General features: G+C 44.5%; 1 protein-coding gene across 1 annotated transcript in view; it reads left to right on the forward strand.

Moving 5' to 3' along the window:
• Nucleotides 1-1,290: 1,290 nt before the first annotated feature.
• Nucleotides 1,291-16,932, forward strand: part of LCOR (ligand dependent nuclear receptor corepressor) — a 117,449-nt gene continuing 101,807 nt past the window's right edge. The window contains exons 1-2 of the mRNA XM_049790795.1: nt 1,291-1,353; nt 1,604-1,677. The gene's annotated coding sequence lies outside the window, so the exon portion shown is untranslated. The remainder of the gene's footprint in view (nt 1,354-1,603; nt 1,678-16,932) is intronic.

Below are 16,932 nucleotides of genomic sequence, written 5' to 3' on the forward strand. Positions count from 1 at the left end.
GAGGCAGCTTGCAACAGCTGGAGTGAGGTGGTCCTTGCAGGGGCTGTTTTTGGGGCACAAAAAGCCCTGCAAGGGGCAGCCGTGGCCTGGGGGGGGGGGAGCGGGGGTCGAGGCGGCGGGGCAGGGCTGAGCCCCGGGCGTGGCAGGCGCGTCCCGGAGGAGACTGACCGACCGACCGACCGACCCGACGGAGCGCCCGCCCGCCCCCGGGGCCACGGCGAGGTGAGGCCCGGCCCGGCCCGGCCCTCCCGCCCTCCGGCCTCGCCCTCCGCGCGTCCCGCACCGCCCCCGGCGGGAGGCGCGAGCGAGCCTGTGCGACGCGAGGCGAGGCGACGCGACTCGCGGCCGGGCCCGGGGTGCTGCGTGCGCGGCCCCGGGCGACGCGGCCGGGCGTGCGCGGGGCCGCGGCGGAGGCGGAGGCCGGGCCGGCGGGCGGCAGAAGATGGCGAGGGTGTGCAGGCGGCAGCAATGCTCCGTTGAGAGGCGCGGCTTTCGGCAGGAACTGGACTCGTGGCGCCACAAGCTCCTCCACTGCGTAGGTAGGCGCGGGCCGCCCTCCCGGCCGCCGCCCGCTCGCGGGCCCTGGCAGCCCTCCGTCGGCGGAGGGAGCCGCCGCGGCGCGCGGGCGAGGCGCCTCCGTTCGCGGCTGGCGCGCCCGCCGGGCCGCCCGCTCTGCTCGGCTGGTGCTCAGCTCGGCTCCGCGCGGGCGGGCGGCCGCCCCTCCCCCACCCCCGGAGCGCGGGGGCGCGTGCGCGGGCTTCTCAGACTCGGCGCGGAGGCGCGCGCGCGCCTCCGCCCCTCCCTCCCTCCCAGCGTGGGCCCCTCCCCTTCCCCTCCCCTCGCCGCTCCCTCCCTCCCCTCCCAGCTCGCTCTGCCGCGCCGCCGCAGTCCGGCCCCGCGCTGACCCCCCCTCCCCGCCCCCCGAGGGTGGGGGGAGCAACTTAGAGCCTCCCCGGAGCGCGCGGCCTCGCCCTCCCCCCCTCCCGGGAATCTCAAGTTGCGCGCGCCGCCTCCCCGCCCCTCCCCCACGCACGGCCCCGCGAGCACGCGCACGCGCACTCGCGGCGGGACGGGACGGGAGGGGTGGGGAGGGCGGGAGGCGGGCGGGCGCGCTGGCTCCGGGGCGTGTGCGTGTGTTGTGTGTGTGTGTGAGTGTGTGTGTGCGCGCGTGCGTGCGTGCGCGAGGCGTGAGGCGGGGATGGGGGCGGAGGGAGCCGGAGCTGTCACCGGCCCCGGCTCTGCCCGCCCGAGCTAAGTGGGGTGTCATGGCCGCGGGGGGCAGCGGCTGCACTTCCTCGGCGGGCGCAGGCGGCGGCGGCGGCGGCCCGGGGGGAGCCCCTGCTCGGCGCTCGGGTCGGTGTGTGCGTCTCGTTGGCGTTGCAGCGGGAAGGGGCGAACGGGGTGGGGTGGGGGGCCCTGGATCGCGCCCCCGTTCACTCGTTCACGCACCCGCTCCCGCACCTCATCCCAGGGGCTCCCCCGCGGGTCTGCCGGGTCCCGGGGCGCTGGGGGGGGGTCGCGCCGTGGAGCGGGGGGGGGCCCTCGCTGCGCCCGCGATCTCACACTGTTGTGTTTTTGTCTTGTGTTTTCTCTCTCCCCCAAGGTCCCGTTTCCCTGTGCGCGGCGGCCGGCGGGACCACAAGGGCTTAGCTCAAATCTTTAACCCCCCTCCGAAAAGTAAGTGGCCCGCCCCGCCCGCCGCACCCCCAAATCCCGGTGGGCGCGTCCCCCTGTGTGTGTGTGTGTGTGTGTGTGTGTGTGTGTGTATGCTTGCCGTGCCTCGCCGGGGGCCCTTTCCAGCATTGTTAGTTATTTCCCCATCTTGGCTGGCTGCTGGGCTCTGCTGATGTTGGGGGGGCCCAGTCCTCGTCGCCGTCATCCCCACCGTCTCGGGGTCCCCCCACGCCCAGTCCTCCGGGAGCCTGGTGGTCCCCACCCCCCAGGCATCGAATCTGGGGCGATTCTCTCTCTCCCCTGCACTGGCTCGCTGGGGGCCCGTCCTCTGTCCTCTCCTCTCCTTCCCGTCCTTCTTTCCCCACCGGGTTTCTCCAGGGCAGGAATTATGCAAATCCTGCTTTGGGGTGTCCATTCAGCGGCAATTTCATGCGGTGAGAAGTTCTCTTTGTTGTGCGAGGGGGAGCACAGACACTGATTTAATAGATATATCTGCCGGGGTGGGGTGGTGGGGAAGGGTGGAGGGGTTCTCGGAGGAGAGGAGAGGCGCAGTTTGGAAGAATTACTGCACTTGCTCTCTCTCTCTCCTCTCTCTCTCCTCTCTCTCTCTCTCTCTCTCTCTCTCAGGCTGCTTTGCTCCGCGTCTTTGTGTCGGAGCTCCCGGCTTGACAGGAAGGTTCTCTCTCTCTTTCTCTCTCTCTCTCTCTGCGTTTTTACTCTAGGTCCCTCCCGCCTGGGAGGATGAGCCGAGCTCCTCGGTGGATGGGAGAGGAGAGGAAGCCAAGCTGAAACTTTCAAAAAAAAAAAAAAAAATAAAAGAGCCAGGCATGATTGTAAAAGAATATAGAAAGAAGAAGCCTTTCCGTTTCTGCCCGGGCTTCATCGTGTCGACTAATAGGAATTTTTTTATTTTTATTTTTTTGTCCAGGAAATGAGCCTCACGTCCAAATCTATAAATATTGGCCACTATGCTTATTACCTGATAATATGCTTCGGTTGTCCAAAGGTTAAAAGTACGTTTTAAAGCCTATGCTTGTGTAAATAATAAAGGCATGAATCATTTTTTGGGGCTGTAATTTCTCTTCTGGGTAGATCGGAGATTGTTTTTTCTTTCTTTCTTTTTTTTTTTCCTTCTTATCCAAGCCTTAGGATTGGATGAGAGGAATCCTCCAGAATTCAGTCTTCGGTTTTCAGTTAGTTATTACTGTTTTGTTCCTGCTGGCTGTCATTCTTTCAGGCCCACGGTATGCTTGCTGAGATGGTACTTAAACAATGATACTTTCAGCATCGTGTATTATTTGTAACAGTTTATATATAGTAGGTTTAGGAAGGATGATGGAATAGTGAGTTTTCAGAACTGGGAGTTAACAAAAATCCTGAAATTACCTTGAACATTTTTTAGTTCTGGTACTTGTTGCATTATTTTTTAAAAAACTTATTTTCTTTAGTAGGGCTTTTTAGTTTATAAAAATAATTTTGAAGTTGACTATTACTCAGTAGATTTTTTTTCTGTTTTTTTTTTTTCACAGTTAACTGTTTCTTTAGATTTGATGGTGGGTTTTTTTGGGGGAGGGGCAATACCAGGGGTTTCTCCTTGACTTGGCACTCAGGAATTACTCGTTTGTGGGGACCACTGGGGATGCTGGGAATCAAACCCAAGACCTACCTGCTGTACTCGGGCTCTGGCCCCAAACCAGTGGGTTATTTGCCTTATTCAAATTTGTGTGATTTGAATCTTTGCCTTCAGCCTTGTGTCTTTTTATCAGTGTTTGTTAGTGGTAGAGAAGATTTTCTTTTTTTAAAAAAATGAATAAAGTTCTGTGAATGTCTGAATTGAATATTAAAACTTAGATTCACATTTTTAAGAATTTTAACCTAATGATTGGCTTTCTCACACCGTATGAGTAACTCCAAATTTCCATGTCCAAAGTAGTGAAATCCCAAATTTCTACTTCTAAAGTAAAAATTTGGAGTCTAGAGTAATTTGAGCAATAATAAAATAGTTGATAGCCCCTCAACTGAAATCAGTTGTTTCTTATTTTTTTCTGTCATGTATAATTTTGTTCTTTAAGGGGATAATTCTACGTGAGTGGGTTTGTTTTCTTTTAAAAGGCTGGCAGTGATCTTTATACAATCCAAAAGGCAACTGTTGGTTACTAGTAGATGAATAATTATGTTTAATTTAGTGGGATTGGTTTTGAGCAATTAACCTTTTTGATCCTGTTGCCTAATGAGTATTTAAAAGTTTATCTTAAAGTGGTATTGAGTTACAGTTTTTGTCTTCTAAAATTCTCATTTCTAAAATCTGATTTGCCCCTTTGTGAGTTGGAGATTGATAGAATGGTGAGGTGGAGGTTTTCTTGTTTCTATCATTAGATGAATTTGACTGTTGGTAGCAAGTTCAGACAGTGATTATAATCAAGGTGGTTATTTGGTGACCAGGTAATAATTGAAGTGTCCTTTGGGACTGATTCAGCTCACATAGTTCAAATCGCCCTTGCTGCCTTGTGTAGTTTGTTGCTCCCCATCTTTGCTCTTTTCAAAAGTTCTTCCAAATGTGGAGAAAGTTGTGATTTCTCTTTAGCTCCATCAAACTCCTGCTAAATGTTTCGTTTGAAAAAGCAGGGAATGACTTAGTCTTAGAATGACTTAGAGAGCTATTTCGGATTGTACTCAAATTTTCTCTGCTAGCAGTTCTAGGAAACCTCTGAATACTTTTTGTTATTCTGAATGCCTTACGTTACATGGGATGATGGCCTGAAATTGCTTCCAGAGTGATAGTTAGATATTCAGAGTTTGAGAATATGTATTTCTGAGTACCTGTCTGATCACCTAGGTACATGTATCAATGCTGTGTTTAGGAACAAAAGTAGGAAAGTGATTTAGGTAAGTGTATCATTTAAGTTTTTATTCAGCATCTACCTTGTACCTAGCACACTCTACAGAGATATTTGTGAAGCTGCCCTAACTTGGGCCTTAGATAAGTATGCAGCGTGTTTGGTTAATAAGGCAAAATGACAAATGAACCAAAATAGAAAATGACAAGGAGTGAATGAACAAGAGTGTGAAAAAACAAAGAATTCTTGAATCCTATAGACAGCTATTAGTGATAGGTTTACAAATATAGGCTATAAAGTTTTCTTAATGTGTTTTTTAAAAGTAAGGTCTCTGTTCAAGGTCAATTTGGGGATTATAATGCATTTCTCATTCCAAGGGAAGAATGTTTTCTTACGGATTCTTCTCAGAACTCTAATGACTATTGTTGTTTTTTAAATTGCGTTAGTTGGGACAATTTTGTCCCTTTATGTAAGTGCTCTCAAGCTCATTTGGAGAGACTGTTTCACTGCACAGACCTATTTTTGGAATTGCCTAAAATTGGGGGCATATTTTTTGGATATTATTAGTACTGGCAAATTTTCATCTCAAGAGATCAGATTTGATATTTGGGAACAGTCAAAATTATTTTTGGTGGTAAATAAATGCAGCATAAAATACTGAGATTGGTTTCCTTTTTATTTTATTATTTAAAAAGTTTAGTCATGTGAAATTACAAAATTATTTATGATTGGGTTTCAGGCACACAATGTTTCAACCCAAACCCTTCCCTAATGTCCGTCTATTTTCCTCCACCAGTGCCCTCTCTTTTTTTCTCTGACCAATCTGCTTTTACAAGAGTTTGAGAACTGCTTTTTTCTTTTAAGTTTATGCACTGTGGTTTACAGTACTGTTGCTAATAGGTTTTTGTACACAATTCTTTACTAAGGTTTGTTTTTCTTTCTGGTTTGTAAACTTTTTAAAAGTTTAGTTAAGTAGATTATTTTGACATGCCATTTGCACATTTCTTGATTCTTATTTCTTTGTGCTAAATGAAATTTGGGAATAGAGTAAAAGTGAATGAACAAATCTGTTATTTTCTTTTTAGTTTCGAGTTTAAAATAGTTACTATCTTCCAAGTTATTATCTATTTCAAATATTAGTGTTTTAAATTTTTTTATACACTTAAACATTCATTTTGGGATTATTCTGGTGTGAACTTCTAGGTCATTTTATTGATTTGTATGTAGGAAGTATCCGAACTCCAATGGTTCATACACTAATTTTTTAAAGAAATTAAAATGGACTTCCAGAGAAATATTATACTGTGTATTTTGTCTTGCATGTGACTGACCTTAGTTGAGTCCCCAGAATCACATTTGGTTGTCCCCTTAATGCTGTTAGTAATGACCCCTGAATGCAGAGCCAAGAATAAACTCTGAGCATATTGAGGTGTGGCCCCAAAAACAGCAGCGTCATTTAAAATAGAACTTAATCATAAAATTCACCTCAGGGGTGGTGCGGCACACCACTGTGCGTGGGCTCCAGGCTTGCTCCTGGCTCTGCTCATTGCTCCTGTTGGTGCTTACAGGATCATATGTAGTGGTGAGGATCAAGAGGGATCGGTTGCACTGCAGGTAAGCACTTTAAGACCTATTAATATCTGGCTCAAAATTTACCCTTTAGTAGAATAGAGTTAAATGTTTTTCAGTATATTCACAAGCTTATGCAAACATCACCATTTAATTCCAGAACACTTTTATTATCCAAAAAAGAAATCTCATGCTCAACAGCAGTTCATTTCCCATTCCTGCTGTGTGTGACCCAGCCCTTGGCAACCACTAACCTACTTTCTGTCTCTATGGATTTGCTTGTTCTGGATATTTCATATAATTGTAAACATACAGTAGGTGACCTTTTGTGACTGGCTTCTTAGCAGGTTTTGAAGATTCTTCTTTGTGTTTTTAATGTCTCAGTACAGTGTTGCTTTTTGTGGCCCAGGAATAATGCGCAAAATATTGTATGGACATGGTACTTTTTTTTTTTTTTTTTTTTTTTTTTTTGTGGTTTTTGGGTCACACCCGGCAGTGCTCAGGGGTTATTCCTGGCTCCAGGCTCAGAAATCGCTCCTGGCAGGCACAGGGGACCATATGGGACGCCGGGATTCGAACCGATGACCTCCTGCATGAAAGGCAAACACCTCACCTCCATGCTATCTCTCCGGCCCCTACTTTTTTTTTTTTTAACCATCATTTGACAGAAGACATTTGGGGTGCTTCTGCCATTTGCTCAGTATGAGTACTGCTGTTGTGAACGTTAAGCAGAATTGTTTGTGTTAATATATGCTTTTGATTTCTTTAGGGATTATATTTAGGAGTAGAATTGCTGGATCATATGCTAACAGATTGGTTTTATTTTATGGGGAATCACACTGGGCAGCCCTCAGACTACTCTCGTTTGGTATTTGGGGGTCATTCCCAGTAGTACTTGGGGACCAACTGTATCAGGGGTTGACTTTTTGGGGGGAGGCACAGCCAGCAGTGCTCAGAAATTACTCAGGGCCCTGCATTCAGGGACCACTCTTGGCGGGCTCAGGGGATGATATGGGATGCCAAGGATTGAACCCTGGTCAGCATGCAAGGCAATTGCCCTAGTCGCTGCCCTTACCCATGAACATCTTTTCATGCACTTAACATGCCTTTAATGCCTCCTTTGAATGCCTATTTAGATGCCTTTCTCATTCTTCAATTACTATTTCTTTTTGTTGTTATAAGAATATATTCAGGGTATCTGATCCACATTAGGCATTTTTTTTGCTTTGTAAAAAAATCATAACCCTGCAGCCAGAGCATAGAAGATAGGACACTTCTATGCACAAGGCTGACCCAGGTTCTATCTGTACCATCTTCTATGGTTTCCTGAGCCCTTCCACGAGTAATTCCTGAATGAAGAGCCAGGAGTAACCTCTGAGCACTGCCAGGTGTGGCCCATAGCTAAACAAACAAAAATTTATAACCTTAAGTATAAGTAAAGGTTAGAATATAAATTACTATGTATTCTGTTAAAGAAAATGATGAATATAGTACTGCAGGGATTGCACTGAAAGACTAAATTACTAAAGAGAGTCTTCCTTAAATGAATTATTCAGATGATTAGGAGCTGGGGAAATGGCTCAACAGTTTTGGCCCTTAGTTAGCATCACTTGAAATTATCCTTTTCCTATTTAAAATAAATTATTTGATGGAGTTGTGTACGAACTCCTGTATACTTTCTTTGTTTAAAAATATTTTTTTCTTTTTTTCTTTTTGTTATTGGATCACACCCAGCTGTGCTCAATAGTAATTGGGCTCATTGACCATATGAAGGGCCAGGGATCAAATTCTGGGTTAAGCACTGCAAAGAAGTAAATGCTGTTCCCTTTACTATTGTTATGGCACTATACTTACTGTGATACTTAGATCTTCTCAGTTCCTGCATTACTATAGTGAAGGTTAGTATACGAAGTTCACATTCTTAGAATTTCTTTTGTGCCTGAATTTTTGGAAAGTAAATATTAACATTTTGGATAAAGATATTTCTTTAGTCTGGGTCTACCCTATCACAGATATTTTGTCTGAATCTATTGTTCTAAGCTTCAAAAGTGAGAGGATTTTTGTTTGTTTGTTTGTTTTTGGTTTTTGGGCCACACCCGGCGGTGCTCAGGGGTTACTCTGGCTGTCTGCTCAGAAATGGCTCCTGGCAGGCACAGGGGACCATATGGGACACCGGGATTTGAACCAACCACTTTAGGTCTGGATCGGCTGCTTGCAAGGCAAAGGCCGCTGTGCTATCTCTCCGGCCCCGTGAGAGGATTTTTTTATACAGTAAATAATACTAAGTTAAAGATTACTTTTTTGGCTTGTGTTTTATAAAACTTACTATCTGACAGGTTCTATTTATGGCAAAGTATTGCCTTATTTTTTGTGGTGCTGGGGAATCTAATATAGGACTTCTTCACATGTGCAAGACAAATAAGTGCTTCACTATTGAGCTGTACCCCATCCTTATGTTGAATACTTTTGGAAAACTTTTGTGTACAGTTTTATAGTCTTTTAAAAATGTAGGAAGATTTTTGTTTGTTTGTTTGTTGTTGTTGTTCTTGGGCTATACCCGGCAGTGCTCAGGAGTTACTCCTGGCTCTGTGCTCAGAAATTGTTCCTGGCAGGCTCAGGGGACCATATGGGATGCTGGGGATTGAACCCGGGTTTGTCCTGGGTCACCCTCGTGCAAGGCAAACACCCAACCGCTGTGCTATTGCTCTGGTTCTAAAGATAGTTTTAAAAGTATTCAGAAACAGTTGTCAGTAGGGAAACATTGATAATAATATTTGTTAAAGTAGTTAGATAATTTCCCAGAGCATAGAAGTGCTTTTATCTATAGTAATAATTCTTTTTCATGTTTGAAATACTTTAATTTCTCATGTAAGAGTAAAACACTGAATACTCTTCATAGAAACATAGTTTTAATATAACTTTTTCCAGTTCCTGCCTGGCATTATCGGGTAGTTTCCTATGAGTTAAAAATGGTGTAATTAGGGCCCAGAGAGATAGCACAGCGGCCTTTGCCTTGCAAGCAGCCGATCCAGGACCAAAGGTGGTTGATTCGAATCCCGGTGTCCCATATGGTCCCCCATGCCTGCCAGGAGCTATTTCTGAGCAGACAGCCAGGAGTAACCCCTGAGCACTGCCGGGTGTGGCCCAAAAACCAAAAAAAAAAAAAAAAACAAAGGTGTAATTATTATTCAATGGACCAGGGATATGATTGAGTAGTAAAGCACATCTCTGCTACCATACAAAGAATTAAAACTTTTTGATTAGAGAATGAACATTTTCGTTTTTATTGGTAGTTCTGTATATATAGTAAATTGACTTAGTCTCATGATTAGCTTAGGGTTTTTTGTTTTATTTTCAGGCTACACCTGGCAGTACTTGGAACTTATTCTTGCCTCTGTGCTCAGCATCACTCAATCTACATAGGGTGCTGGGATCAAGCAGGTCGGCCATGTGCAACGCAGACTCCCTACTCCCTGTACTATGGCTCTAGCCTTACTTATTTATTTATTTTTTTGGATTTTGGGTCACACCCGGCAGCGCTCAGGGGTTACTCCTGGCTCCACGCTCAGAAATCTCTCCTGGTAGGCTCCGGGGACCATATGGGATGCCGGGATTTGAACCAATGACCTTTTGCAAACGCTTTACCTCCATGCTATCTCTCCAGCCCCTTACTTAGTTTTTTAAGGCAAATATTCTGTTTTATTTTTTAGTTTTTATAATTTAAGTAATAGGATTGTAATAGTGTTTGTTTATAGTATTAATGTACAATGTTGTTGCATACCATCATCATGGAAGTCTCTGCAACCCTCTGTCTTTTGGTCTTCTCTCCCTGCCTCCCTCAGCTCCAAATCTGTTCCTTTACTATTTGTTAATTGACAGGCATGGTTTTCTTTTATATCATTAATTCCTTTAGCTACCATATATGTGTTCTGGACCTATGTTCTGGTATTGATTTCCTTCCTGTCAACTGTATCATCCCTTCCTGTAAAAGTGTCACTCAGGTTTGTAACAAAGTAACTGAGGTTCAGTTTGTTTGTTTGTTTTTGGGCCATACTCAGTGACACTTAGGGGTTACTCCTGGCTAGGCACTCAGAAATCACCCCTATCCCTGGCTTGGGAGACAATATGGGACGCCGGGGGGGGGGGGGGGATAGAACCATGGTCTGTCCTATGTTAGCACATGCAGTGCAAACAAACACCCTAGGGCCTGCGCCACCACCGCTCCGACCCTCCCCCTGAGGTTCATTTTTAATTGATATTATCCATACCGTTGAATTGTTTTTCCATATTCTACTAGTGAGTGAGGTAATCCCTTATTTGTCCTAGGTCTTGCTTGTTTCTCTCAACATAACATCCACCAATTCTATCTAGATTGCTACAAACTGCATGACTTTATGTTATCTTGTGACTGCATATGTATTTATAATTTTTATATTCATTCATCTGTTGTATCTGGGTTGGTTTCATATGCTGGCTATTGCACTAAGAGCTTGATTAGCTTAGATTTTTTTCTTAAAAAAGTTTAATTAGTGGGCCGGAGAGATAACGTGGAGGTAAGGTGTTTGCCTTTCATGCAGAAGGACTGAGGTTCGAATCCCAGCATCCCATATGGTTCCCTGTGCCTGCCTGGGGCAATTTCTGAGCATAGAGACAGGAGTAACCCCTGAGCGCTGCCAGGTGTGACCCAAAAACCAAAAAAAAAAAGTTTAATTTTAGGCACTGGCATTTCGATTTATAAAAGTTTAAGATAGGATTTCTTACACACACTATTCCAACACCACTGTCCCTTCAGAGTCTGCTTCCTCCATTATTGTCTCAACTTCCATGTTAGCTTGGTTTTTATCCAGTCATTTTATTTTGTCATTACTTTTTTTGGGAGGGGGCACACCTGGCGGTGCTCAGGGCTTATTTCTGGTTCTGCATTCTGTTCGGGTAGTATTCAGGAATCATATGAGATGCCAGGGATTGACTTTGGATCAACCATGTGCAAGGCAAACACCCTATCCTCTGTACTATTGCTCTGGCCCACCAGTGGCTGACTTTTAAACATTTCAAAAGAATAAAGACATGTATAAAGGAAAAAAATTAATATGAAAAGGATTTGCTGGGTGGAGAGATAGTACAGAGAGTAAATCACTTGCCTTGCACGCAGCTGATCCCAGTGTGATCCCCAGCACTCAGTATGGTCCCCTGAGATCTGCCAGTGATCCCTAAGATTAGAGCCATGAGTATGACCTGATCCTAGCTGAATTTGCGTGCCCTCAGCCCCCAAAGTCTCTGAGAAAAGACAGTGCCATATGTGCATTGTGTTTGTGTTAGGCCACATCTCATTCCACGAATTATATGGTATCTGAATCCAAGAGAGCCACCCAAATGCAAGCATGTGCTCACTCAGCTATCTCTTTAGCCCATTCTTGGATCTTTCGTTTGGGGCTCCAGTGGTGCTCGGAGGCTATCCCTGACTCTGAGGGGCATGTCACTTCTTACTGTGTTTTGGGGGAGCTAGGTGATTGAACTTTTAGGCCTCTTGTTCCTCTTCCTCTGCTTCTTCTACCGTTCCCTCTTCCTCCTCCCTTTATCACTTGTAGATTTATTTATTTATTGGTTTTTGAGCCAGACACAGTGGCACTTAGGGGTTACTCCTGGTTCTGTGCTCAGAAATAGCTCCTGGCAGGCTCGGGGGACCATATGGGGATGTTGGAGATCGAACCAGATAGGCAGCGTGCAAGGCAAACACTCTACTGCTGTGCTATTACTCTAGTCCCTCATTTGTAGATTTAATCTACACATATTCTCTGGATATGTTGTTAGGTTCTTTTGTTTGTTTGATAGGGGAATCATACTTGACAGTGCTCAGTGGTTTTTATTGGCTCAGCACTCAGGAATTAACTTTGGCAGGCTTGAAGGACCTCATGGGATGCTCAGGATCAAACCTGGTTAGCTGTATCCAAGGCAAGAAGCATACCCGCTGTGCAATTTCTCTGGTCCTATTCTGTTCTCTTTTTACTTTTATTGACATCTTTTAGATTCATGATTTCTCAAAAGGGGGGAATGCCAGAATTTGTTATCTGTATCAAAGGGAAAGGAACTTAAATAATCTGTCAATTAGGGAAATTTCAGACATACACAAAAGTAGAAAGAATACTACAGTTTGAGTACCCAATGAAAGCAAATATATGGCTTTTATTTCATTCCCACTGAATTTCTTTAGACATCAAATTTAGTACCGTATTTTCTGGCGTATAAGAGATAGTATGGAGGTAAGGTGTTTGCCTTTCATGCAGGACGGAGGTTCGAATCCTGACATCCCATATGGTCCCCCATGCCTGCCAGGGGCAATTTCTGAGCATAGAGCCAGGAGTAATCCCTGAGCACCAGGTGTGACCCAAAAACAAAAAACAAACAAAAAAAAGGCAACTTTTGAAACGAAAAAAAGTCAACTGAAAATTCGAGGGTCGTCTTATATGCCGAGTATATCCCGAAAAACGTTTTGATATGCTGCTACACGAAAATCGTCTGGATATTGCCATGAAACGAATTTTCCAACTTGATCCTGCACCAATCACTGCAAGGCTGCTCGGACCGCCTCTCTAACTCAGCCAATCCAAGCAGTCTTTTTTTTTTTTTTTTTTTTTTTTGTGGTTTTTGGGTCACACCCGGCAGTGCTCAGGGATTATTCCTGGCTCCAGGCTCAGAAATTGTTCCTGGCAGGCACGGGGGACCATATGGGACGCCGGGATTCGAACGATGACCTCCTGCATGAAAGGCAAACGCCTTACCTCCATGCTATTTCTCCGGCCCCTTTTTTTTTTTTTAATATAATTTTTATTTTGATCATAGTGGCTTACATATTGTTGACAATAATATTTTAGGTACATATTTACATAAAATCAGGGAGGATTCCCATCACCAATTTGTCCTCCCTACGCCTCCGTTTTTGTCCTACCCTCCCATATGCTCTTCCCTCACCCCCAGGGCTGCCAGAATATGTGGTCCTCTCTATACCTAGCCTACTACTTAGTAGTCTTGCACCTGTTTGGTCCTGGTGCCTCCCTTATTTCCCCCTCTAACTGGGGGGCAGGACTAGCTAGTTCAAGTTACATGGTTTTGTTTGAAGAAAAGTAATAAACTGGGGTAAAAGTCTAATACGCCGAAAATAAGCGGAATTCTTCTAGAGGCTCTCATCATCGGTTTGAGAGACGAAGGAGAAAAAGAAGGTGAAACACTCCACCAGTACAAAAAGAAGTGTCAAATATCCCGTGAGGACTCCAACAATAACGATAAGCACCACAAAAAAAAAAAAAACCCAAGCAGTCTTTTTATGCATGCAAATTATACAATGTTCTGTACTCAAATCTACGCTATAAAAAGCCTGCTCAGAATGGACAGAGTCAGAGAGGAAGTCTAAAATTGGGGGTCGTTTTATACGCCGGAAAATATGGCATGAATCCTCTTTTTCTTTAAATTTTCCAACTATAGTTGGAAATATAGTTCTTTCTTTTTCCAACTATAGTACCCTCTCATTTTTATCATTTTCTTTTACCACCAAGGATTTTGAAAATTTAAAGAACTAGGATATCTAAGTATGGAAAAAGACAAGCTTTTGTGGGGCCAGAGCATTATAGCATAGTGGGTAGGGTGTTTGCCTTTGCCTTGCACGCAGCTGATCCAGTTTGATATCTGACTTCCCAGATGGTCCTCTGAGCCGCCCTCCAGGAGTGATTTCTGAGCGCAGAGCTAGGAGTAACCGCTAGGTGTGACCCAACCCTGTACCCCTTCCCCCCCAAATAAAAACCAAAAACCAAAGACAAACTTGTGTTTGACTGTTTCTTAAAATTGGAATTTAATATGAGTTGGCCAAGAGCTCTATGATGTTAATATCAGTTTTACAGTTAGAGAAACCAGTTTGGGAAGATTAAGGTTTTCATTTCTGGCCTCCTAGCTAAAGACCTGGGATTGCAATTTAGAAGCTAGTGCTTTTGTTTGTTTTGGGGTGTGTATGTGTTTTGCTTTCGTTTGTTTTGGGGCCACACCTAGCACTGCTTTGTTCATTGCTACTAGTGGTGCTTGGGGGACCTATGGGATGCTGGGGATTGAACTCGGATCTGCTGCGGGCCAGACGAATGTCCTACGGCTGTGCTAACGTTCCAGCCCCCATATCATTTTAATTTCCTGAATTACTGACCTGTCTGGCCCCCGTCACTTTAGCATTACAATCCTGTTTGTCTTTTGCTTTTTAAAAAAATTTTTTTAGTATTGGGGGCACAACTGGCACTATTTGAACTACCCCTGGCTTGGTGTTCAGGGGGCTGTATTGTGCTAAGGATAGAAATAAGACCTATAGGGGCCTGAGCAATAATAGCGGTAAGGTGTTTGTTTGCCTTGCACGCGGCCAACACAGGACGAATGGTGGTTCTAATCCCAGCATCCCATATGATCCCCAAAGCCCGCCCAGAGCAACTTCTGAGCACAGAGCCAGAAGTAACTCTTGAGCTCCCCCAAAAATGACAACCAAAAAAAAAAAAAAAAAAGAAAGAAAAGAAAAGAAATAAGACCTATTGCACACAAACCAAGTACTTCAGCTTGCTGCACTGTCTCTGTTCCCTTGCTTTTTCTAGGTTCATCTATGGCAGTGATGGCTAACCTTTTTGAGCCCGAGTTACCGCACAAAACCAAAGAATTTCCTCAAAGTGCCAGCACGTCAATTATACCTTAATAACAAGATTTTAGTATCTAAAAACTTTATAAATTTTATAAATTTATTAATTGTGGACCTTCCCACATGCCAGCTGCAAGGCCTTCGTGTGCCACAGCTGGCATGTGTGCCATAGTTCACCATCGCTGATCTATGGCATTCAGAACTAAATAGGTTTCGGAGTGGAATGATTCCATGTTTTGTTAGACTGACCTTTCTATACTTTGGTTGGTTGGTTGGTTGGTTGGTTGTTTTTTTGGGCCACACCCAGCTGTGCTTAGGTATTACTCCTGGCTCTGCATTCAGGAATCACTGCTGGCAGCCCTAGAGGATCCTGTGGGGTATAGAGCCAGAGTCTGGCCTTTCTTTGCTATTGATTGAGACTTGAGAATAAGTTTTGAAGAGGAGAGACAGAAAAATATATCTAAGTGATAATTGGTTATAAGCTTTAAACTTGGTGACGTTTGCATATGGTCCAACATAGTTAACAGGGCACTTTGAAGTTTGTAATGTCTATAGTAACAATATAGCTGCCTGGCCTTTTCTTTTCATATCTTTACAGAGACTTGAGTGGAGGGGGCAATAGGCAAAGCAGATTGACATTAAGATTCATAATTTGTGGTTTTTAGCCAAATACCTTTCAGTTCTAAATCTGTCATGATTTTGATTTGATGCAGTTGTTAATAACTTTTTTGGGGGGGAGGTACCCCCTGGTGGCACTCAGGAGTTACTTCTGGCAGGCTTAGGGGACCATATGGGATGGCAGGGATCAAGCCCAGGTCAGCTGTGTGCAAGGCAATCCTCTTACCTGCGTACTATTCCTCCAGCTGCCTAATAGTTATTTTAAAATGTGTGACAGACGGAAATTGCCGAGTAGTTTAATTGCTGAGGAGGAGTGACTGGCCAAATTTTAAAAACACATACTATTTTGGTAATTCAAACATCACTGGATCTTAGACAAAATGCTTCTTTAGTACATAGAGAAAGATGTATGACAAAAATTAATAGGTAGAAATTAAAAAGAAACTGGGAAAAGCTTTTTGCCTTTACATCAATAAGTGGAGGGAACAAATTTATGTCTGTTGAAATATAGGTTTTTCCATATTCCCCACTCGTACCCTCAAAAGTATATGGGGCCCAAGAACTTTTACCTGTGATACTTAGCCACTTGGCCAGATGGTTCAGTGCAAAGTGCCTGAGAATACTGTGCTCCTCAGACCCTTAACGTGCCAGAGATCACATTTCAGAACTATACTCAGAAATGCTCAGGGGGGCATTCAGTGCAGTTGCAATCCCCAAGTCTCTAAACATGGCCTTATATTTATATATATATATATTTATATATATGTGTGTGTGCATATATATACACACACACTTTTCCTTTTATTTACTTATATTTTGGTTTTTCGACCACACCTATTGGCACTTGGGTTATTCCTGGCTCTGCACTCAGAAATCATTCCTGGCAGGGAGGAACCATGTGGGACGCTGGGGATCAAAACTGTGCAAGGTAAATGCCCTATTGCTGTGTTTTTTCGGACCACACTTGTTTGGTGCTCAGGGGTTACTACTGGCTAAGCGCTCAGAAATTGCCCCTGGCTTGAGGGGGACCATATGGGATGCCGTGGTCCTTCCTTGGCTAGCGCTTGCAAGGCAGACACCTTACCTCTAGCGCCAACTCACCGGCCCCTTAATTAATATTTTTAAAGTGAGGTGCTAGAGTGATATAGTACAGTGGGTAAAATGTTTGCCTTGTGTTTTTCTTACCTCCTGCCTTGATGCTCCATCCTTGTCTCACTGCTGTGGTAAGCTCTGTTCTTTAGATCAGATCTTAGATTCTATTGCTTTTGCCATACTATGGTTTTTGCTTGATTATTATTTTTTGGGAGGGGGCACACCTGGTGATACTCTGGGGTCTCTCTAGCTCAGAACTCAGAAATCACTCTGTGGTGCTCAGGGGATCTATGGGATGCTGGGGATTGAACCCGGTTCACCCATGTGCAAGTTAAGAAGCTTATCCACTGTACTATGACATTGGAATCCATAATAGCTTTTTATATCCCACAAATGAGAAAGATAATTTTGTATTTATACCTCTCTTGACTGATTTCACTCAGCATGGTACTCTTCCAGATCCATTCATGTAGTAGCAAATTG

Source organism: Suncus etruscus, chromosome 17 (genome assembly GCF_024139225.1).
Source record: "Suncus etruscus isolate mSunEtr1 chromosome 17, mSunEtr1.pri.cur, whole genome shotgun sequence".
Lineage (NCBI taxonomy): Eukaryota > Metazoa > Chordata > Mammalia > Eulipotyphla > Soricidae > Suncus > Suncus etruscus.